The sequence below is a fragment of the Protopterus annectens genome, chromosome 3.part0, assembly GCF_019279795.1.
Source record: "Protopterus annectens isolate FY-2018-M chromosome 3.part0, PAN1.0, whole genome shotgun sequence".
Taxonomy (NCBI): domain Eukaryota; kingdom Metazoa; phylum Chordata; order Ceratodontiformes; family Protopteridae; genus Protopterus; species Protopterus annectens.
In genome coordinates this window covers 24205319-24230764 of record NC_056731.1, presented here as the reverse complement: position 1 = coordinate 24230764, position 25446 = coordinate 24205319, and the positions used below count along the sequence as shown (strand labels likewise).

General features: G+C 39.5%; 1 long non-coding RNA gene across 1 annotated transcript in view; it reads left to right on the top strand.

Moving 5' to 3' along the window:
• LOC122797243 overlaps positions 1-25446 on the top strand; it is a 170867-nt gene that overhangs the window by 68330 nt on the left and 77091 nt on the right. Inside the window, exon 3 of the long non-coding RNA XR_006364038.1 lies at positions 19985-20064. This is a non-coding gene — a long non-coding RNA (uncharacterized LOC122797243). The remainder of the gene's footprint in view (positions 1-19984; positions 20065-25446) is intronic.

Genomic DNA, 25446 nt, shown 5'->3' with positions numbered 1-25446 from the left:
CTCTATTAAACTCTGTATACATGTCCTTCCATTTCACTGTTGCAGTATTCATTACAATAGGGATCCTCTGCTAAGGGCAGCTTGATGCCTGTCCAGTATACCAAAGCCTTTAGGTTGCTTTAAGGTACATGGTACGTCGCATGTATGCCCGTCGCATAATGTAGTTCATAAAGGTGACATCCGGAAGTACCATCCTCAGAACTTCTTTGCTGCCAGTCTGAAAGCCATCTCATGATCATAGGACTGAACCCTGCTCAGTTGCTGGTTCAGCATACTGTTTCAAATAAGTGTCCCACTGGGGTTTTTTGATCTTTTCTTTTGTATTGTTGCGTGTGGGGTTTCATGTCATCAAAGAAGGGTGAATGCCAGTGTTGGAGACAGATTCCTCATAAAGACGATCATGAACAGTGCCTGTTTTGTTTCTGCACTTCCCATGACCATACATCCTGTTTAGTTTGTCAGGCCTTTGTTTCTAAGACTCTCATTTGCTTTCTTTCTTGACCTTGTATTTGGAGAACCAACATCTTAAACTTTTAGCTAAAGACATAATGGATGGAACTTCCCACTCTGAGGAACAGCCATCCATGAAGAAGAAGGCTAAGAAATCTAGGCTTGATTGTTCTGCTGTGCAGTCTCCGCTGGACATCTCTCCTGAGGCTAGTGAAAGCCAGGATAATCGCTAGGCTCTGCCATTGGATTCTTTTGCCATGACTGCTTTGGAGGCTGACTTGGATTCAACCTTATACACTTCCTTGGAGGCCTTGCAGATGTCCACTTTGGATGTTCAGGAGGAACTGTGGATGATTATTTCCAAGGAGCCTCAGGGTGTTCCTCACATTTTTGTCAGGGAGGAAATTCTGGCTGCTATTATTGAATACCGTCCAAGGTCAGAGCCTTCCAAGTTTTAGAAGGCAGATGTCCTTGTGAAGACAATGCAAAAGGCTAAGCATATTTCTTTAGCTCCTAATGACCCACACAGTGAATGGCAGAATTTCACTCAGGGGTTGTTTAAAGCATTAATGGCTTTAAAACCTCCTCATGGAGTCTATGTTCCAGCTTCCCTTTGATCCTCCTCTCCCCGTAAAAGACCCAGGGAACAGGATTCCTCTGAGAAGGGAGGTGGATTCAGATGAGGAATCCCATTCTTATTCATCTCAGATTCTGCATCCTTTAGATTGTGGGTCTGAGGAAGAGGAATCTACTAGTTCTAAGTTCCAAGTAAATAGTGTGGGAAGAAATAGCCAGGGAATTGTTATGGTTAGGCTTGTATAGGCCCTAGGGCTGATAGCCTAGTACCAACCTATGATCCCCTTTTAAGGAAATTTCTTTTGGGGACACAGTCTCCAGAATAATGGAGTTTTTAAATGGGATTGAGCCTAGGTTTCTGAGGTACAAAAGAGGTATGAACTCCTGCAGATGGCCTCTCCTAGACCTCTGCCCTTCCTCCTGTCGTGGCTGCTTTGTTGGATACTTTTTCTTATTGCTTCTAAGGCTCCTGATTCCCAGCACCCTGCCTGCAAAAACCCATTAGGTTTTATAGGGTGCCTGTAAATTTTTTTATAGGTGTCTTTCTGCTGTCTCTTTTGTGGTGTCTGTGGCATCTGACAAGCCATCTCAGTTGCTGCCTTCTAAGTTACTTCCTTCTGATAAAAAGAGCAGAATTATCAAAATGCTAGGTAAGCAGGTTTATAACTCTGGTACCTTGGCTTTTAAGATAGTTAATTATCAGACCCATATGTCCAGATACATTCTGGCTTTTCTTTCCCAGACTCTGAAGCAAAGACTTATGCTCATTCTGTGTTAGTCTTCATCCCAGGTGGTTCATCATTCCATTAAATGTAGTTATGATGCAGCAGATGCTTCTTCAAGGGCTGTTGCCTTTGGCTTTGTGATGAGATATTCCTGGCTTTGGCTTTAACCTTTGCCTGATTATATTAAGGCTTAGTTGATGGATGCTCATCTGGGCAGCAAACACTTGTTTGATGAAGCTGCTGCTGATTTGTTTGTCTCTTCAGGATAAGGGCAAGGCCTTGCAGGAACTTAAACATGTTTTTGTTTCTCCTGTGCCTAAGTTTCAGAGAAATTACCCCAGTAAGCCAGCCTTTGTTTGTAGGCAGTATCGCCCTCCCCCAATATTAAGAAGGGTGGGAAGTGGGCTTCTACTGCTAAAGCTACCCAGACATCTATACCACAGAAGTCTCCTTTTCCTGACAAACCAGGTGCTGTCTGACTATCCTGTTCTTCTCAGCCATATTCCTCTTTCTTTTTCCCTTTCTTTTCTTGTTTGGTTAAAGATTACTCAGGATTCCTGGGTTCTGTCCATTATCTGCCTAGGGTATTTTGTGGTCTGGAAAACTCTTCCCCTTTTTGGGGCATTTCTCAGCCCCATCAGGAACAGTTGCTTTTTTTTCCAGGGGTGCTTTGGGATGCTTTGACTCAGGGAACTATTCAGGAAGTTCCACTTTCCCTAAGGGGGAAGGGGTTTTACTCCCTAATGTTTCTGGTGCACTTAGAGATGTATTCTGGACCTATCTCAACTAAACACTTTTCTGGACCTCAAGGATGCTTATCTTCATATCCTGATTCATCCCCGTTTTAGGAAGATTTTACATTTCTCTGCCTCCTGGCATTTTCAGTTCTTTGATTTACCTTTTGGTCTTTCTGCTGCCCTAAGGGTATTCTCCAAATGCCTCACTCCCATGGTTGATTTTTGCACCTTAATGGGTATCCAAGTCTTTCCCTACTTGGAGACCTCCTGTTCCATGCATCCTCTCCAGAGACTTTGCTACAAAATCTTCATTTTGCCGTTTCCCTTCTGCAGAGCCTGGGGTTCACTATACATTTCAAAAAGTCCTTTCTTACTCCTTCTAAGGATCATGTCTTTCTGGGTGCAGGATCCAGACTGTTCGTACGCTGGTATCCCTGCCTCCTCCAAAGGCCCTAACTCTCATTTCTTTTCTTCAATCTCTTCTTCCTCTGATCTCTGTATCAGCAAGGGAATTTTTGAGAACTGTGAGGTTCATGGCTTCCCTTTTGCCAAACTCCACATGAGAAAACTTCAGTAGTTTCTAAATTCAGTTTGGCTTCAGCATTCACACCCCCTCAAATATTTAGTTCCTCTTCCTCTAGCAGGAACTTTGGTGGTGAATTCAGCAGTTGACTCTCAGTCCAGGGCTCCCTTTTCAGACACCTCTTCCCTCTCAGGAGCTGTTCACAGAAATTTCAGATGTGCAATGAGGAGCAGCTTTCAGCCCCCTAAAGGTGCAGGGAGTCTGGTTGCCTCATCAACAGAAAGATCACATCAACGTCAAGGAGATGAGAGCTCTTCTGCTGGCTCTTCAGGCCTTTCATACTCTCTTCTCCCCAGGACCTCTCAAGGTGTTTGCAGACAATACCACAGTGATGTGGTATGACAAATTGGGGGGGGGGGGCAAAGTCTTATTTTCTTTGCCAGTTGGCACTCCCAATTGACTCTTCAGGCAGTTTACATTCCTACAGGTCAAAACATTGTTGCAGAGTCTCTGAGCAGGTCCAACTCAATCCCATGAATAGATACTTCACAGGGATGTGTTTCTTGACATTGTCCACCAGTGGGGTACTCCTCAAGTAGAACTTTTTGCCTCCCCTTTGAACAGACAACTTCCACTATTTTCTGCCCGAGTCCCAGGTCCTCTGGTTTGGAAGGTGAACACCCTCTCTTCTTCTTGGAAAGGGATGTTTCTTTATGCCTTTTCTCCCCTTCCCCTCATTCCAAAAGTCCTGTTCAAAATACAGCAGGATGCTCCTAAAATCTTGTTGGTGACTCCCTTTTGCCCAAGGCAGCATTGGTTCCCTCATCTGCATTTAGCCAAGGGCAATCATCACAAGTTACCTAACAGGGTGGAGCTACTCACACAAGACAAGAGATCTCTCATCCATCTCCACCTCTCTGCTGACACTGTGGGTGATAGGATATTGATTCCACATAGACAACTTTTTTCTGAGGATGTTTTTAGGGTCCTGCAGAAGGCCAGGAAACCCACTACTAGGAAATCCTTCTTACCCAAATAGAATAGGTTTTCTGTCTGGATCATAGGACCATCATAGGAGGTTACTAGGCTAATATTCCTGAGGCCCTTACAAGCCAAGTTTTTCCTCTGTATTGATGCTATTAGCAGACTTAACTCAACATCTGCTGCCCCTGTTCAGAATGGATGCAGGTGAAACCCCAGGGGTGAATTTGCGGCTTCCCACCCAGTTATCCAGGTTACGCTTAAAAAATGTTAATGATGGGCTGTAGGATTGGCAGCTTATTCCAGAGCAGGGGAAGCCTTTGGGAGATGAACCTCTCTCTCCAGCAGGTCCTGTCGGTATCACATCTCATGCTGAGGTTGCTAGAGCAGGTGCAACGAGTACCATTTGATTTGTTAATGTGTAACATTTCCATTAGAGCAGGATATGAGGTTGCCGTATAAGCAAGGCAGAGATCACCCATGAGTAGTCTGTACAACACAAGAGTACAGAGAGAGGGATTTTAGTTTGTCATTATAAGGCAAGTGTTGGATGCCTTGAATTTTCTTTAAGTACCTCTGAGGCCTCTCCAATTGCTGGAGGTGCCTGGTGAGGTACATACCAAAGGGGCATTGTACTCTTTTATTGGTCTGATAAGAGAAGAGTACATGGGGGTTATAACCTCTGTTTCCCTGGAGGCAATGCCCATATTAATAAGATGGGCAATGTAGAAGGCTTTCCTGACCACTGATGATATACTGGTTTGCTTTCAGTTGGGTAAGTTTATCAATACTACCTGAGTGGGGAATGGTGTCAAAGGTTTTTGCTAAGTCCAAATAGGCCATCTGCACAGTTTTGCCCTCATCCAGGGCTTTGGTAACTGTCCAAGTTCAGTTCAGTAGACATGATCTCCCTTTGACAGAGCCAAACTGGGATGGGTTAAGTGTTTGGAGGACTCAATAAGGTCCATGATGATTATTATCTCCATGGACTTGCATATGAGGCTGGTCAAGCTTATGAGTCTGTAGTTTCTGGGGTCAGCGGAGGAACCCTCATTGTGGAGAGGGATGACAATGGCAACATTTGAGTCTGCAGGGACATAGCCAGTGCATAGACTGTGGTTGAGGAGGGTACCCAGAGGTGCAGCTAACTTTTGCTTTAAGCAGTTTAGGATGCAGCCAGGGATGTTCTCTGGTCCCATAGAACCATTGTTTTTAGCCTTGGAAAGGGCATTAAGGATCTGCTCCTTAGAAATTTAAAAGGGAGAACATATAAAAGGGATATCTTGTGGTATATGGGGAGGAGACACAGCTGAGAAGTTCTCACTGAACCTATCTGCCAGCAGGTTAGCAATATCTCCAGGTTCAGTATATGTTGTGCCATCTACAACCAGTTCTGCACAAATCTGGGATTTTCCTTTGAGGTTGTGGATGTAGCCGAAGAATGCCTTATGCTACCTTTTGGCTTGTCTGGCCAGTTTAGATTCGTAGATTTTTTTACTAGGTGTCTTATTTGCTTATTTAGGTCAAGGAGGGAGTCCTTTGAGTTAGGGGAGCATCTCTTACTGCTTTTAGACAGCAGCTTCTTTCTCCTGTTATATAGCCTTTTTATGGTGGATGTCCACCAAGCAGATTTGTTCTTTCGTGAGGAACTTTGATCCTAAAGGGTACAGCTGAGTTGATGCTGTTGTGCAGGTGTTTATACAAGGCTTTGGTGTAAACCTCAGCATAGGTATCCTTCCTATCAGTAGGGGCAAGAGTTATGAAACTAATAATATTGTCTTGTAAAAGGTTGTAGTTAGCTTTGGAGAAATTTTTAAGTCTAGTTTCTGCTGGGGATGGGTCTCAGATACGATTGTTACTTCTAAAGTGACGGACTTATTAGACCTCACCAGGGATGACTGCCCTCTTGAGGTGTGCAATGATCACCCATGTTTGTAAGCACTAGATTTAGAATGTTTGAACCCCTTGTGAGGGTGTCAACTAACTGATCCAGGACATTTAAGGTTTCAAAGTTCAAAAATCTCTGGGCAAGTGCATTGTTACAGGTGTAGTCAGACCAATTTAATTATAGGTAGTTGAAGTCTCCCAAAACCAGGGTGTTTGGTGGTATATTGAGTAACTCCAGTAGGTCCAGGTAGGCATTGTGGGTGTTCTGGTTCATGAGGGTGTCCTATAACTGGCAATAACTTGGAGAGGGGTCTTGCCTATGGTAAGTTGTACTTGAGTAGTTCAAGGGACTCATTTAGTCTTACCAGTCTGGAGGTGTATCTCTCTTTGATAAATATTGATACTCCTCCTCCTTTGGATTTCCCACTCTTGTTTGGTGGTTTAAATGAGTGGAAGACATTGTAACCCAATATGGCTGGGGTGCTATCTGTAGTCTTGAACCAGGTCTCTGTGACTGCACAGACATCCGCATCCTCCAAGTTAAGGGCAGCTTCCAATGAGTGTAGTTTTAAGTTTAGACTTCTAGCATTTAGCAGCATGATCCTGATGTTGGTTTTTGAGCAGCAATTTATGTTGGAAATTTTGTACTAGTTCCCTGTGCCTCTGTCCAGCAGAGCCATTGAAGTGATCCCTGAGGTAAACATTCTGTTTCCCATCCACTCGTCAAGGTTTCTCTTGAAGAGGGTTAGCGAGGAGCTCTGCCTAATGTAGATTGGAATCGTGTTCCAGAGCATGGGAAGTCTCTGGGACAGGAATCAATCTCTCCAGCACATCCTATTTATTGTTTTGGTGAGGTTTAGATCCCTGGAGCATGTGGCTCAAGGCAATATGGTTTTCTTTAGGTGGAGTATGTCCATCAATTCTGGGTTGGACATGGCCTTGTATGTCAGGCAGAGATCACCTGTGAGTAGGCGGTATGCAACCGAGTACACGTGGAGTTTATTCATTCGAGCTGCATAGGGCATCTGCTCGAGGCCAGTGATCCTCTTGGTGAGGTACTTCTGTGGTCTTTCCAGTTGTTGCAGATGTCTTGTAAGGTACATCCCAAATGGGGCATTGTACTCTATGATGGGTCTGATGAGTGATGCGTAGAGGGGCCCAATGACCTCTTTCAATCTGGATGCAAACCCTTTTTTGATTAGGTGGGCCACATAAAAGGATTTTCTAACCACTTTGGCAATGTGATTGATTATCAAAGGAGAGGTTACTGTCTACTTGGGTCCCCAGATCCCTTATTACTACTTCTGTATTTAGGGGGCTACCGCCTATGTGGTAGTTTGTGGGTACTTTGTTTTTTCCATAGGGGATACTTTTTGACATTTAGCTTGAGGCATTATATTGAGGCATCATCCTAAGTTAGGGTAGTATGCTACTTAATGCTAAGGACATACCTGCCTGTGACACATAATCTGAGAGCTCGGTCATGTCTCTTTTCATATAGTCCAGAGAGGTATGTCTCTAGTCATTCACACCAACATGGACTATGACAGATTCATAACAGTGCTTGTTACTGAGAGACCTGTGTGTGTGTGTGATGTTCCGGATCCTGGCACAAGACAGCTAACCATGACCTCCTTATCCAACCTGGTGAATGACACAATTGTGTCTCACGATAAAGTCACCTTTGACTAGGGCATTTATTTTTGTGTTATGCCTTAATGGGCTTATTTGGTGAGACGTGTATGTGCTTTTATGTCTACTGTGCTTATCTGCAAGTGTACTAAGTGAGGTGTGCATGTGTTTGGGAGGCCTTTGTGCTTTGGGTAGGCTGTTAGAAAGGACCTCCGCATATGTGGGGCTATATGGTTGGTGAGATTGAGTGCTGCCAACATGCTTAGTGTCAGATGTACTGACTGGTGAGCAAGGGAGCTTGGATTCTATGTTTTTGTTATGTAGATACACCTCTTGCATGTTAAAGTAGGTTGTCAGCATACATGAGCAATGCTACATAGCCTCAGGATGCCTAATTAAACCCGATTTGCAAGAGAAATTGTGGGGTATTGTCCTTCCATAGTGTTAGGTAAAAGGTGGGGATCAGTAACAGGGATTGACCAGAAATGACCAGTTGGGGATGCTGTGAGACAGTAGACTACTAGCGCTGGTGAGAAGAACTAGTGAGGGTACCTCGCAGGCTGTGCTGGTCAGTAGACTGCTCAAGGAGCACAACCGTAAAAACTTCCACTTGAGTACAGACCACAGCTGAGGGAAAATTTAGTGAGCAGAAGTTTTGCTTCTATAACCGCTAACAGTAGCCATGATTGCATGTTGGTGTGCAGTGGTGAGCGACGGTGTGCATCTCACAAGCCTGCACAAATGCTGGGCTTTTAAAATAAATGGAAAAACTGGTGGGCAACATAGCTAATCAAAACCTCAGAACAGGGCCCTAGACCAAAAAGCTTCGACGGATGGGTCTCTAGCCACACACTTCTGCCACAAGGGTGCAGAGGGCCCTCTCCAGAAAGTTTGCTGGGGATTAGTGCTCAATTCAGTACAAGCAGAACTAGACACAGCAAAATCTGTGGCTAGTCTATGCTAATACAGTAAAGTACTCAGAACACAAGGCAAATGCAAACGGTTGAGAACAGGAAAAAAATATAGTAAAAATGCCTGTTCTTATACTTAACCTGGATCCACTTTTTGTGGATGTTCCTTTGGTTCTCAATTTGTGTGAACTGCTTAATGCTGGGTTGGCTTATTCTTCTGTTCTGCCCCACTTAGCTGTCTCTGCTTGTCTGCCTTCATCACCTCCTTTAGCTTCTAGATTTGAAGCTAGGCAATTTCTTAAAGACGTCCTTCATATTAGGCCTCCCAGGAAACCTGTTCCTCCTCCTCCCTGGGATCTTAATTTTCTTTTAGAAAAATTGACCCAGGCTTCTTTTGAGCCTACTGCTTCAGTTTCCTTACAGCATTGTTCTTGGAAGACTACTTTTTTATCCCTTTTTTTTCTGCCAGACAGATGTCTGAGCTACAAGCCCTTATGGCTTTCCCTCCTTTTTTAGGGTTCCATAAGGACAGGGTGTCCTTTCATACTAATCCTTCTTTTATGCTGAAGTTGGTGAATAAGATGTCCTGGAATCAGACTGTTCATTTGCCCATTTTTTTCCCTTCTCCACAATCTGCCAGTGAGAAGGTACTGCACATATCGGATGTGCATAGACAACTCAGATTTTATTTGGATAAGACTAAGACTTTTTGTAAATCCGATCAGCTCCGTTTCCTTTCATCCTAGGTTTTTAGGATTGGCTGTGTCCAAGCAAACAATTTCTTCTTGGATTTCTTAAAGGTAAGAGCCTTCCTTCTTCAGTTAAGACTCATTCTACTGGAGCTGTAGCTTCTTCTGGTGCTTTTTTCAAGGGGTTGGATACTAACTTTATTCTTGTAGCAGCTACCTGGACTTGTGTGCATACAGTGGATATGAAAAGTGTACACACCCCTATTAAAATGTCAGGTTTTTGTGATGTAAAAAAATGAGATCACAATAAATATGGGAAAAGTTTTAAAATGATTTAATGTGACCTATAACATGTACAATTCAGTTGAAAAACAAACAAATATGTTTATAATCTATAATAAAAACTAAAAAAACATACAATAAGCTGGTTGCATAAGTGTGCGCATACTTAAACTAATACTTTGTTGAAGCACCTTTTGATTTAATTACAGCATTCGGTCTTCTTGGGTACACACCTGACATCAATTAAAGAGAGACTGATTAACCCCAAATAAAGTTCAGCTGTCCTAGTAGGATTTTCTTGACATTTACTCAGTTGCCTGCTGCAGCAAAAGCCGTGGTTCGCAGAGAGCTTATAAAACATCTAAGGGATCTCATTGTTGAAAGGTATCAGTCAGGAGAAGGGTACAAAAACATTTCCACAGCATTGGATATACCATGGAACACAGTGAAGACAGTCATTAAAAAGTGGAGAAAATATTAGACAACAGTGACCTTGCAAAGAACTGGACTTCCCTCCAAAATTGATGAAAAGATGGGAAGAAAAACGGTCAGGGAGGCTGCCAAAAGACCTACAGCAGCACTGAAGGAACTGCAGGAATTTCTGGCAAGTACTGTGTACTACATGTGACAACAATCTCCCTTATTCTCCATATGCATGGACTATGGGGTAGGGTTACAAGATGGAAGCCTTTTTCCTACACAGCAAAACATCCAGGCCCAGCTAAAATTTGGAAAACAATACATCAAGTCTCCCAAAAGCATGTGGGAAAATGTGCTATGGTCTGATGAGACCAAGGTTGAACAAAAGGTACGTTTGGAACAAAAAACAACACTTCGCATCACCAAAAGAACACCATCCCCACAGTGAAGCATGGTGGTGGCTGTATCATGTTTTAGCTTTGCTTTTCTTTAGCCTGAACTGGGGCTTTAGTCAAGGTGGAGGGAATTATGAACAGTTCCAATTACCAGTCACATTTGGCCCAAAACTTTTAGGCGTCTGCTAGAAAGCTGAAGATGAAGAGGAATTTCACCTTTCAGCACGACAATGACCCCAAGCATACATCCAAATCAACAAAAGAATGGCTTCACCAGAAAAAAAGTAAAGTTTTGGAATGGCCCAGCCAGAGCTAAGACCTAAATCCAATAGAAAATCTGTGGGGAGACCTGAAGTAGGCTGTGTGCACAAGAGATGCCCTCGCAATCTGACAGATTTGGAGTGCATTTGCAAGGAAGAATGGGCAAATATTGCCAAGTCAAGATGTGCCATGCTGATAGACTCCTACCCAAGAAGACTGAATACTGTAATTAAATCAAAAGGTGCTTCAACAAAGTATTAGTTTAAGGGTGTGCATACTTATGCAACCAGCTTATTGTACGTTTTTTATTTTTTATATTTTTTCCCCTAACAGATTTGTTTGTTTTTCAATTGAATTGTACAGGTTATAGGTCACATTAAAGCTGGGAATAAGTTTTGAAATTATTTATTGTGGTCTCATTTTTTTATAACACAAAAACCGGGCATTTTAACCGGGGTGTGTACACTTTTTATATCCATTGTACATTTACCAAGCACTACACTACAAGTTGGATGGAATTTCCGGAGTTAAAGCTGGTTTTGCTGAGGCCATCCTTCATGGGTTCCTAGGAAGCTCTGCTGGTCCTTCCTCATCCCTCTCTTCTTCCTGAGTTTTGGTACTCTTCCTATTGAAATGAATACTTCAACAATGAAATGGAAGGACATAGTACAGTTGTGTAGGATCTTACCATAATGGTAGATGTCCTTCTATTCACTGTTGCAGTATTCACTCCTTCTGTCCTCCCCGTGGGTCAGTTTTTCTTCTGGATGTACTGATTACCTCTATTCTCCTTGGACTGGAGTTCCTACTGGGGCCCACAGTTCTGAGGATGGTATGTCCAGGCATCACCTTTATGCTGTATGCCATAGGAGGAACATCACCTTTATGCTGTATGCTATGGTAGGAGCATATGTGTGATGTATGGCATATCTTAAAGTAACCTAAAGCCTTTGGTATACTGGCCAGGCATTAGGCTGCCCTTGGCAGGGCGACCCCTATTGTAATGAGTAATACAACAGTGAAGAGAAGCACATCTACCATTATAGTAAAATCTTACACAACTGTATTTCCTTACCTCCACTATGCTAATTGTAGCATGAATAACTAATTTGGCCTCATTTGCATTGTGTGTTTTGGAATCGCATTGAATTTATAATGGTGTTATTTGAAACCTGAGTGCTAAAGATCAATGCAATAGCAAGCAAATGTGTTTGTAATCATTGGATAGGATTTGTTTCCTTGTGTCACTGTGATACATCACTATAATGTCACAAGATACGCATGCTTGTTGATGCATCCATGTATGGTGTGTAGCATAACTCAGTGGTTCCCAATTTTTTTTGATTCTCAGCTCACTTGCTGAATCCAGGATTTCCCAAGGCACCCCCCCACGGCACGCATAAAGTGCATATTTTAGGCGTTCCCAAAGTGTACACTTTGGCGCCCTGGGGAGCTGCGGCTTCCTCACAGGGGTGCTGCGAACTAATAAGCTTAGCTGCAAAATAAACCAAAAAAAGTTTGCGGTTAATTTTGCAGTTAAGCTTATTAATTCGCGGTGAGTGTGAGTGAATGAAGAAGTGGCTGTGTGTGTGTGTGTGTGTGTGTGTGTGTGTGTGTGTGTGTGTGTGTGTGTGTGTGTGTGTGTGAATGAATGAGGCAGTGGCTGTGTGTGTGTGTGTGTGTGTGTGTGTGTGAGATCAGGAGAGTGAGAGCAATGTGTGAATGAATGCAGGTATGAATGAGGAAGAGTGTGTGTGTGTGTGTGTGTGTGTGTGTGTGTGTGTGTGCGTGTGCGTGTGCGTGTGCGAGATTCAGACCTCTCAACTGTACAGATTTTCGCAGAATGTCCAGATTTTTGCCTCATATTTTTGGTGTGTTCCTCCTAAAATCTGTACTTTTCTGGCAAATAGTAAACATTTGAGTTTAAGACTCCACATCCTTCAGATAATTCATGCTAATGCAAAACCTATTATTCTATCAACTTTCTAAGTTTGTAAGAGCAATATTTAAAATCTGTCCCCCCACCATTTTAGGCTTTGTCCAGATTTTAAAGCAAAATCTCCAAGCCCAAGAAGGCTTCCTACTGATGTGCTAGGAAATAAATTGTCTAATAGCAGTGTTTTTATTTTGTGATTTTGCTGTTTTTATGCAAATAATTGTGTGCATGAACAAACTATGACCGATAGCACATTTGCTTGCAAAGAATAGTTGTTGCTGATTTGCTAGAACACATATAACACAGAACCTATATTAAAGCAAATGAAACACATCTGATTGCCAACCAGAAAGTGAGAAAAAACATGTCTCTGAGCAAATCATAAATAAAATGACAGTCCTTTATAATACAGTAGCATAAATGGGAATCTTGTTAAACAAGGAATACCAAAGTTAATGTAAATATACTGATGCATAACCATGTAAATATTGTCATTTATCATTTAATTGTGCATTTCCTGCTGTGAATGTATTGTAACCATTGCTAATATCCGTAATTAGGTTTGTCTAAATAAAGTTAATGTTTCACTGGATATATGTTTTCTGGAAGGATTCTACATGTGCTTGTATAGTCATCATTATATCCTTAAGTTTTCTGCTTATGTATTTTCTATAAGAAGCCCTCTTTTATATATATGCCTACTCAACATTGGACTTATTTCTGCTTTTCTGTCAGCCCAGCTTTTGGCTGTAAAGAGATGGCAGACCAGTCCACTTACCCAGCAAATAAACTGCAAATTAATAAATAATGGATTTATTATGAGGCAAAAATCTGGACATTCTCACACACACACACACACACACACACACACACACACACACACACACACACACACACACACACACACACACACACACAGTCACTTCCTCATTCATACCTGCATTCACTCACACATCGCTCTATCTCTCTCTCCCGATCAAACACACACACAGCCACTTCATTCATTCCTGCATTCACTCACACATTTCTCTCAATCTCCCGATCACTCACACACACACACACACACACACACACACACACACACAGCCACTTCTTCATTCATTTCTGCATTTACTCACACATCGCTCTCACTCTCCCGATCTCACACACACACACAACCACTTCTTCATTAATTTCTACATTTACTCACACATCACTCTCACTCTCCCGATCTCACACACACACACACACACACACACACACACACACACACACACACACACACAGACTCTTTTGCTTTCTTGAACGCCTTCACTCACACACACAGACACACACACACTCATACAGGCTTACCTGACAAATCAGCTGCTAAGCTCCGCGGAACACCTGTGAGGAAGCTGGGGCTCCCCAGGGTGCCGCAGCACACAGTTTGGGAACCAGTGCCATACCTCTCAACTGTACAGATTTTCCCAGAATGTCCAGATTTATGCCTCATATTTTTGGTCTGTTCCTCATAAAATTTGTCATTTTCTGAATTTCTGTGGCAAATCAGTGAGGACTGAATTCAATAATTAATGACTAGTGTTTGAGTTCTGACTTCATATCCTTCAGAAAATGCATGGTAACAAAAGACCTTTTATTCTAGCAACTTTCTAAGTTTATAAGAGCAGTGTTTACAATTTGTCCCTATATTTTGACTTTGTGCTAATAGTTTGAGAGCTATGGTGCACACTGCTCCATTAAAATGTTATGTTTAATCTGGGGTGACTTAGCACTGGAACCATGGGCTGGTGCTAGTGCTGAGACATTGCTGAGAAAGCATGCCTATCAGTGTGGAATGGAGAAGAACCTTGTTGATGCTGTAACTCACAAGGCATTATGAAGGGCCATCATTCTCTAGTTACAGGAGACTGTCACATGATTGCTTAGGAGAAACTCGTGTCTGATGATCTGCACCTAAGGCAGCTTAGTGACCTTGCAAGATGGAGGGAACAGGTCTGACGTGATCCACCACAAAGCTTTCACCTAGTGTAATTTTATAATATAATGTTTAAAGCAAAATATAATTATTTTAGAAATGCAATATACCACATTCTCAGCCTTGTATTCAAATCCATACTTGAGTGCAGGACTGTCTTGGTTCATTATGTGTACTGAGAACCTAGTTTCTGTTTTGGTGGTGTATCTTTGTTCTTACTGGATACGGGATTGTCTAATGTATTGCACAAGATATACTTCATTTAACTATACATGGTCTGCCTTAGGTGGAAGTGTGTACACAATGTTCTTGGTCATATAATGTGTGTGCCTATTTTTTCACAAAAATGTTCATATACTTTGTGTCTGCTTTTTTATAAAAAAAAAACAAAAAACTTGTAGTATATAAGCTCTGCATCACATTTTAGCATTACATTTTTACTGGTGACTGAAATATTGCTTTAACTGTTGCCCTGTACAGATATAATTTGAATAGTTTAGCATGTACATATGGCTGTGATTTGGCCAGGCATTCTACATACAGTATCTAACACTGTTCAGTAATCTCCATGCCTACCAGCAGACCCATCCAGAGGTGCACACTGCGTGAGCATCTGTATATGGTTAAGAAACCATTCATTATGCTGTTTGTCATTTAAATGAGTCCAGCTCTTCATGAATTCAAGAATGTTGGCACACCAGGCCTGTCTGTCAGCAAATGCTTCTTTAAGTTTTTGCTAGTTCATGTTCAGTAACTCTGCATAGCTGTCTTAGCCTGTGTTGCTCTCTTCTTTTGCCCTCTGTCTTTCCCTGCATCAGTCTTGTCAAGTGAATCCTGTCTTTGCATTATATGGCCAAAATACCTGTGTTATAGTTTTATTATTGGGTAAAAAGAATAAAACCAGCAGGACCATCACAGCTAAAAACATCAAATTTAATAAAAGATAAGAGCTTTCGTGTTCTATAGTGAAGACTTCATCAGATCTAAGAACATAATGCAGACAACAGGTTTATATACATAACATCCTTCCAGGATTTAGTTTTTCATTTAAATTTTCATTTAGTCTGTTATTATCTATTTACTGTTTATATAATTTGTAGCACTGTGTTTTACTTCTTTCTCAATGTTGTAATTAGAGCTTACTACTCAATTGTACCTAATTTTCTCCTGTATTTCTCCATGTCATGATCACCTCTACTGCATACATACCTTGATTGTTATTGTTTACAATCTACCATGTCTTTCTGTGGTGTTTTTCTCCCCAGGCCTCCGCTGACAAAGGACTTGTGTCCAGTCTGAATTTCCCGGTAAATAAATAAATAATTACATAATGAAGCCAAGAATAATGTTTTCATGTATGCAGACAATGTTTATGTATAACAATGGGGGTTGCTATGGGTGCCCCCTGTGCTAATTCATACACCAACTTAGTCTTAAGTAAATGAGAAGATGATAAGGTCTTCTGTATTAATGAGTTTACTAAGTATCTAGCTTTTATCGTCATTTTGTTGACAGTGTGTTTATAGTACGGGAGGGCTCAGTCAGATTTGCAGGCATTTGTTGAATACTTGAACAATACCACTGACTTTTTAGTCTTTACCATGATGTGTTCTGATGTGGAAATGGATTTTTTGGATGTGCATTTGGAAATTGCTACTCCTAGTTGCCTTTATCGCAAGAAATGTTGGAAGAATAACTTGTTAACTAGAGATAGCATGCACCCTGGACACATCTATACTATGCAGTAAAAGGACAGTTTGTGAGAGCATCTAGATTATGCACTTCAGGTGCCAGATTTAAATCCACTTTGGAAGATATGACTGGCAATTTTATAAGAAGGGGCTATGATAAAACAATGCTAGATATGAGTAAAAAGTTAGGATATGATGGTAGAAACAGTGTTTATAAGCCTTATTTAATACAAAATTCTTTAGCTAATCATCAGAAAGATCATCAGCAAACTAAGTTAAGATTTGGTCTGAAATACACTAATGATATACAATCTATCAGTGACATCATACGAAGAAAATGGAAATTTTTAACTGTGGATGAGAAAACCATATCCTGTTTAGGTGAAGATCCCTAGATTCTTTTATAAGAATGCCCTGAATTTGAAGAGAGAATAATGTGGAGGGATCTATAAAATGAAACAAAAGGCCAATATGCCACTCTCAAGGGTTGGCAGTTCTGTCGTAGTTGTTGCATATGTCATTTTATTTCTAAGGAACAAATTTTCAAGCACCCTAGGTTAGATTTAGTTTTTACCCCAAATAAGTGCTATGATTTTTGTACTGAGAATGTCATCTGCCTAGCTACCTGTAATTCCTGCACAAGTTTCTATTTAGGAAAAACTAATAAGTTGAAGGATAGGTTAGGAGACACGTTTATGATATTAGAAAGGGTGATACTAAGAATGCTTCAGCAAGGCATATTGCAGAACCCTCAGGTCATACATTTACTTTTAAAATTTTGCAGAAAATGGTTGCTAATAGCAGGGAGGGGTGACATAGTAAAATTTACAGAACATGTTGAGTTACTATGGATCTTAAAGCTGCAAGCTGACAGGTATCCAGGGTTGAATGGATCCATCCCTTAAAAATATGCATTTGAGGGACTTAAATTAAGTTGCCAATTGTTTTATTGGCTTCATTATGTAATTATTTATGTTTATAAACCTTTTGTCTGTATTATGTTCTTGGATCTGATGAAGCGTTCACTATAGAATGCGAAAACCCTCATCTGTTATTAAATTTGATGTTCTTAGCTGTGGTGGTCCTGCAGATTTTATTCTTTTTACTCTGTTTATTTGTCCAGCTTGGATCTCTGTGGACTCTTGTTCATTTGTTTGTCTTTGTATAGGTTTATTATTGGACAACTTAGTGAAAACTAACAGTTTTATTTCTTTAAGAAATGAGTTATTTGATGTAGCATTCCATGGCATTCTCAAGTTTTTTTTTCCAGAACTACAGTTTAAAAGCATCAGTCTGCAGCTTGATAAGACTAGTTTGTAACATTTACCAGTATTTACGCTTTCAGCATGCACATTTGCTTTTAGGGTCTATTATTCTTTGACAAATGTCACATCATTAATTAGTAATTTGAAGAAATAAATGTTAATCAGGGGAAAATTTGAACATGGTACCCTTAACGGTATATATACCACATCTCCAAAAAATTGTATAACCAGGTCCAGGATCACATTTAGCTTAGGGAAGGTTCTGTTCAGGAAATGGAGCCACAGAAACATCCATTTTACAGAGCACCAACATCTGATATGTCTCACACAGCCCCCAGTAAAGTGCAGCTAGCATATGCTCTAAGAAAGTTTCAAACACACACTGTATCTCTCACTGTTACATATTGCAAGCCAACTGCCAGTAAACACACACACCACACACTGATATACACATACAGAGCAATCGGCGTATCACACATTCCTGCACAGACAACTCTAGTATAACACTGCATGCTGCTAACCATACAGACTGCCTGCACATACACTGCCCATAAACTTCCTATCCCCTACCTGATACCATACTTTTGACCTCTCAGTGAAGACCCAGCCATCAGACAGACACACACTTTCAGTCAATAAAACTAACAAAACCCCACAAACAGCATACTTTGACCACACACACTCCCAAGCCATAATTGCACAGTACTCTCCAAAAATACCTACCTGCACTCAGTCCACAAAATTCACCAACAACCTGTCTCCCATGTATACACTCCCATGGTAGACTTAGTATCTCTTTTATGTAGTAACATGCACGTACGATAAGAGTGAGATGAAAACCAGACCTACTATAGTGTCCCTGTTCATCCACACACACTCAGTTACTCTATATGTTCCATAACTATATATATATGGGAGTGTGTGTCTGTATGTATGTTGGTACATATGTATGTATGTATGTAGATGTATATGTGTGTGTAATATATATATATACACACACACACACACACACACACACACACGTGTGTTTCTGTGTGTGTGTGCGCATATACACACACAGGTTCAACAAAAGTGTTTAATAAATAGAACATGATGAAATATATTTAAAAAAATGGTGGAATTAGAGGACAGAGCATGTAGGAAAAAAATGAGATTTTCAGCTGTACCAAAGAAACTGGAAGGAACAGACTTTATTAATGTTATGAAAGCACAAATAAGTAACTGGATTGGTATTCTCCAGGAGTTGTTAAATTGAAAGAGCTTGTGGTGCGTATGCTCGAAGCCTGGCCATGAGAAAGCAGACAAGACCTCTAGTAGTAAAAATGCAATCCTACCAGCAGAAAGAGTTGATTTGGACAAAATTGTGGCAAAGGTACTAAAAGTTGGAGACAGTAGAATATTTCTGGAAAGGGATTACTCACTGTACACACACACATGTCGATATAGGTGTATGTGTGTGCGTGCGTGCATGGGAGCAGGGCAGTTGTATGCCAGCTGGACTACAAACTTTGAAGGTCTTCCCAACAGCACTGAAATGCTTCGAGTTTCCAAGCCAGGAAAGGGGAAGGGGCAATGCTTCAGATGGTCCAAATATTAAAAGAAATGAAATCAAAATAAATCTTAACCATAAAAATAGACATTGTAACAGACAACCAAGCATTTATCATGGAGGGTGGTGGATTAAAAAGCATAGCAAAGTCAAAGTGTGAAATAATGGAGGAAAAAAAAAAACAAGACAAAGAAGTGAAGGGGGGGGGCTATAGAACACATTGAGACAAAAAGCAGCCTATTCTTGATTAAGAACTTTACATCTGTTTGAATCAGCAGTAAAAAATAAAGTAAACATAAAATAAAAGGATTGTAGGAAGATATGAAAGAGTAAAAGTTTGATGATAAATTAAGTAGGAAGGTATGAAAGAGTAAAAGGTTGATGATAAATTAATGTAAAGATGTGTCATTCTCTTCAGTACAGTTTTATTGCGCTTTATATGTTCCAACTATGGTTAAAAAAGGATACCTTGATTACGTGGTATTACAACAGTGGGTATCACAAGGTCCATTATGAAGGATGGTAGAAATGTAACTATTCAATGACCAAGTAATTTCAGGAATACCATGAACCCTGAGTTTAGGTAGGTCTCTAAATTGGCAACAGTAAACAACATTTTCAAATGAGGAAGAACCCATTTAATGGAAGCAAGATGGTATAATACAGATGTTAAATATATGTAATATCCACGGGTTACAGTAGTAATTTAGTTGCTATATCCCTTCTAAGTTCATATGAATTGCATTAAGCCCTTCATTACTTTTGCTTCCTAGTACATTCTGACCCAGTTCTAGGTTGTGGGAGCCTTCAAATCTTAGTTTGCTGGTCCATATTCTCTTCTTTATATTGTTAGTTGTGATTGTTGCAAAAATTAATAGCTAAGTCCAAATGATAAAAATATGCTTCTCTTTTACAAAATATCTTGATCTTTACAGAAAAATTAGACATCTGTATTTTTTATTTTAAATGCTTGAAAGAGGGCTGTGTCTCTTTTTTTTAAATGATTAGCATCCATTTGTATTGTGATGGGTATGAAACCAGGCTGAGTAAAAGACAGATGTTTGCTGTCAAAAGAAATTAACAATGACCGATCTTCCATTTTGATGATTTGATGTAGGTGCTGGACACATGGATCTGTGTGGCTTGTCACTACTATAGAAAATACTTGGAGTAAAAGAGAGAGCTGTGAGAATCCAGGTATGCATAAAATATACTATATCCTTTCTTTTTTTCTTTTTTGATTAACCGTGGTTTCAGATCTTATTGCAGTTAGATCTATTTCCTGATCCTGAAGCTTATGAAAGCGTTGCATTTGGTTAAATCTTGTTTCAATGCATAAATTAATCAGTGGAATATTTCATCAAGTTGTGTTTCAGTCAGGTATGTGTTTGATTCCTGAACTTTTTGTCACATTCGGAGTTATTATTGAGTGTTCACTCATGTCACTCTTATGTGACCATGAAGTTAGTACATAAAAGTATGGGGTGAGTGCAGCTACATACATATATACTTTATTTGTGGATTGGTACAGTGTTTCTGTTTTCACATTTTATGCGGGGGGTGGGTAGTTTTGTTGGGTTAATTTTCATTGTTCTGGTTTGCATTAAGGTTTACTTTTAAGAAGTTATTGGGTTGTTTGAAAGGTGTAGATTTAGATTACCAGAGTTTTTATCCTGCTTTTATGTAATGTATTGCATGTTTGGTTTTACCAGCTATGGTAATCGATAGTTCAGTTTTGATGGAAAACATTTAGATGAAGATGCAATGGAGTTAATGTGTAGCCATAGATACAGTTTATCATGGAGGTGTTTGTTATCAAGTTATGCAGAATCATTGACTTGTATATTCTTTTATCTATACCACAAGAGCGATTTTCATCTCAGTTAGTTTGCATTTGCTTTAAGTTCCTGAATGGCTTGCATCATATTGCTGAAGTATTTTCTTGAAATGGGATTAATCTTGATTTTTGAAAAAGTTGTCTAAGATGTATTATCTAATTATGTTTCATTATTTTGAGGTTGGTTGAGTACTTCACATCTGAGTTTATTGAAGAAACAGTTGCAGTTTTGTATAAAAGTTACTGAATTTCTATTTGTTGACACAGGCTTTCTGTAGATGGAATGATTTGTGAAGTACTGTTTTAAAAAAAAAAAAAAAAAAAGGCCAGTCATTGAATTCTAGGCAACACACTGTGTGTGTGTGTCTGTGTGTGTGTCTGTGTGTGTGTCTGTGTGTGTGTCTGTGTGTGTGTCTGTGTGTGTGTCTGTGTGTGTGTCTGTGAGTGTGTCTGTGTGTGTTTCTTGGTCTTCAGAAAGCATTTTAAACTCCCCAGTCACCTATTTTATACTCCTTCAATGAAAAGGGAAATAAGATTATTTAATAGTACAAAACAAGTCAGTCATAATAATATGGGGCATATACTTTTCTGTCATCTGGATAACAACAGACCTCACTTGCTTGTCGGAATTAAGCTTCATCTACAACAGAACTCTGAAAAAGCCTTGACTTTATTTACTTTGAAATATTTTTGTAAGATATATATACCAACCATCTAGCTAACATATTCTAAGAGATGTGGATTCGTTGAATGGATTTTTTAAGACTGGTTAAGTAATATCATGCAGTCTCCACATATTTGCAGGCCTTTATATACTAGCTTCTAATTATATTCTGAAGCATCTACCCACCCTTTTTCCCATTGAAAATATAATTGTTTAATGAATGCTAGTTGAAAAAAAGGACGTTTTCTACAGCACACAGCATACCTTTCCTCCAAAAAGTTTGAAATTTCCCTTGGTAAAATTCCAAAATAGTTATTTGACAGCCTCTCCACAACAAACTTAAAAGATGTTTTTCATTTTATTTCTCCATTTTATTAGAATTCATTGCTTTTTTCTTAGAGGCCAATAAGCAAATTCTCCTCATAGGCTAGAACCTCATGAATGTATAAGTGATGGTTGAAGAGTTAGAAACACAAGCTGTTTTCATATTAAATTGTGTGACATAAGATAACATGGCTATATAACATAAATAAAAGTAGTCTTAGTGAGCATTCTTGTTTGAAGTCTCTGCCCAACAGCAAATACAATATTGTCTCAACTAGATTATAGACAACAGCCAAAAAACCTATGTGTTCAAATATCCTCATAGTATTTTAAGAATATCTACTAAATCTAAGGACTTGATTGACCCCTTCTGTTTAAAAATAACCTAAAGTATTCATATTCAGATAAGTGAATGAGCTTAAATGTTATGTCCCAGCATATGTACACAATGGGAAAATGGGGTTGAGGATGGATGGATCACACCCTCAGAAATGGAAATTAAATTAGGCAAAACATGCTGCATGTTGTTGGTGGTATTAGTAGACTAATACTAGTACTAGAAATATATGTCAGTATACATTAGTTATGTCACAGTACTAGAAATAGATGTTAGTATACATTAGTTATGTCACAGTACTAGAAATAGATGTTAGTATACATTAGTTATGTCACAGTACTAGAAATAGATGTTAGTATACATTAGTTATGTCACAGTACTAGAAATAGATGTTAGTATACATTAGTTATGTCACAGTACTAGAAATAGATGTTGGTATACATCAGTTATGTCACAGTACTAGAAATAGATGTTAGTATACATTAGTTATGTCACTGCTAGTGTTAAAGTATATGGTCAGTCAGCAGGTTCCCAAATGCCATTTGCCACTTTTCATTTATATCAGAGAGAAATTACAGTAAAACAAAATTGACAGATCATCTATTCCCGCACAGCCCATTAAACTATCTAGAGGATGTCATTTAGATTTTTGTGATTAAACATTCTATAGAATACATATTGGATTATAAACATTCTATACAATACATCTTCTTCTTCTTTCGGCTTTTCCCGGTTAGGGGTCGCCACAGCGGATCACCTGTCCGCTCATGATTGGTAGTGGAGTTTTATGGTGTCGAGTTGCCAGCCCGGCGCCCAACCTTCCACAGAAGGCACACACATGCACTCACACCTAGGGCCAATTTAGTGTGTCCAGTCCACCTACAGCATGTCTTTGGGATGTGGGAGGAAACTGGAGCACCCGGAGAAAACCCACGCGACCACAGGGAGGACATGCAGACTCCACACAGAAGGCACCCCAGCCAAGGATCGAACCAGGGAACCTCTTGCTACATATTGGATCATAAACATTCTATAGAATACATATTGGATCATAAACATTCTATACAATACATATTGGATCATAGCAAGTTACACAAATACTTCAGGATGCCTCTTCACATGCTTCTACTTGTTGATATTCCCCTAAAGCAAGTTTCCAGATGACCATAGATTTACCAGAAGATATGCCTGTATACCTCTAAACAAAACTCATACAGCCGTGACATCTAGCTGACCAGCAAAATGTATGAAATAAAAAAAATCACAACTGCTAACTATATTTACCTTGGAGTATTTTATGTAGCTTCTGTTTTGAAAACTTCCATATCCTCAGATACTAGTAAAGAGAAGGGCTCCTGGTAGAGATGGTCATAAATGTTTTTTTCCAGTCATCCTCTTAGTCTATTTTTGTGCCTTACAAATGCAGCAACATCAGTTGTTTGGGATTTGGGAACTTTTGTAGATAGTGACCTAATTATTGACCAACATGTGTATATTGTTGTAAGAAAGTCCTTCTGTAATGCACAGCTTATAGACCAAAGGATTGTGCCACGATCTAGGAATGTCATTGTCCCCTTTTACTTATCTCTCATTAGGCAAATCATTAAATATAATGACTCCTTTGGTATCTGTCTGGCAGGACACATGCAACAACTGGAACACCCACAGAGATGCCTTACTGAAAGGATACAAGGTCTAAACAATGTGCCCTACATGGGCTAACTCAAAACCCTGTCACTATACTCAATATCCTGCAGACTGCTAAAAGGTGACCCATGTCTAGCATATGAGGTATTCTCTGACCCATTACTAATGGATTTACTGCACATCAGCAAATCAAATAGCATTAGAAACACTTGGTCTAGGGATCTAAACCTCTTCTGCAACATCAACAGAATGGTTTGGAGGGACAGGTATATTTCGCAGAAGATACCCCTGCTATGGAACAGACTCCCCGTCCACATAAAACAAAGTTCATCCCTGTTTGTTTTCAAGCACAACTTAGATCTGTGGATGGGAAACAGAAAATTTACTCCAGAACTACCCCTTGTACTACAAATGGTTGGTAGCTCGTAAATGCTTCATCCCATGCATGGGTCCCCTCAAATTATCTATGGTATGATCCTAGCTATTGTCATTAGGGGTAATATATAATTGTCTACCATGGGATGGCTAAGGCCAATCTGTAACCAAATGGAATATACTATTTTTCTTCACAAAAAGGGGAACTGGCTAGGCTTAAAGTAGATGCAACAAATTTTGACACCAAACTGCTTTTTCAAGTATAATAGAGTAATACAAAAACTGAGCATCTGTAAATACAAAATGTTTTGTCAGCTGACACCAGTCATCCAGTATCTTTCAAAAAAACAATTAAAAAATTAAATATATACTTTATCTTAAAAATATAATATACACTACCCTGAGTTATAAAAATTAAAAACATTTTAAAAACAATATTGAAATTCCTTTTTATAGCTGTTTCTATTAATTAATTTAAAATACTTACTCCGGGATCTAGTTCCTCAATATTTTGGTTTAAAAACAGGTTTTTATTTACATGCTCCATTCAGACCAGGAGTATAATCTTCATATCTATTTTTATTCCTTTCTTTCTGTAAGTAAAAATTCATAATCTTCCCCCAAACCTGCTCTTTCTAAAATATTACATTTAAATAGGTGCTCATCACCCTTCTCCTGTATGTGTTTATATAGTACATTACCTTCCATTTGTCAGCTTATATCAGAGTAATATTCACAGAGCCTATCTTTCAACCTTCTGTTACTATTCCTTATGTAAAATGCTGAGCATACATTGCATCTTACTAAATAAACACTATTCATTGTATCACATGATGCAGATATTTTTCTGTTATATGTTCTTTTCATCAGAGGGTGGGCAAAAGTGTAATCCTCAGTGATGTACTACAGAATGCACAGTTAAAATGATGTGTCGTGCCCACACTGCCTTCTTTTTCTTAGTCACCTCTTATTCTTTGTAGCACAAAAAACATTTTAAATGAAATTTCTGTACTCAAATTCGGGACCATTTGATATATGTTGAGTAAGACCATTGAATTTTTGTAAAATTACCCAATGGGCCAGATTCCAAAAGAATTGCTCTCAGTGTAAGTCTGTCCTGATTCTGAAAGTACTGCTTTCAGTGTAAGTGTCATACTTTGGTGCAAGGCCTATCCATGAACGGGCTTAGACCAGGGCCCAGATTCCAAAATAATGCTTTCAGCTTGCTTTTCAGTATAAGCAGTAACATATACTGAAAGTACGTCTTTGGAATTTGGCCCAGTGTTTTTATAAAGATTATACAAGTGTCTAGTGTGTTGATTATACACTATAAAAGCTGACACATTACTAAAATCATTCTTCTCTTCCATATTTTTGTTTTGTTATTTATGTGTG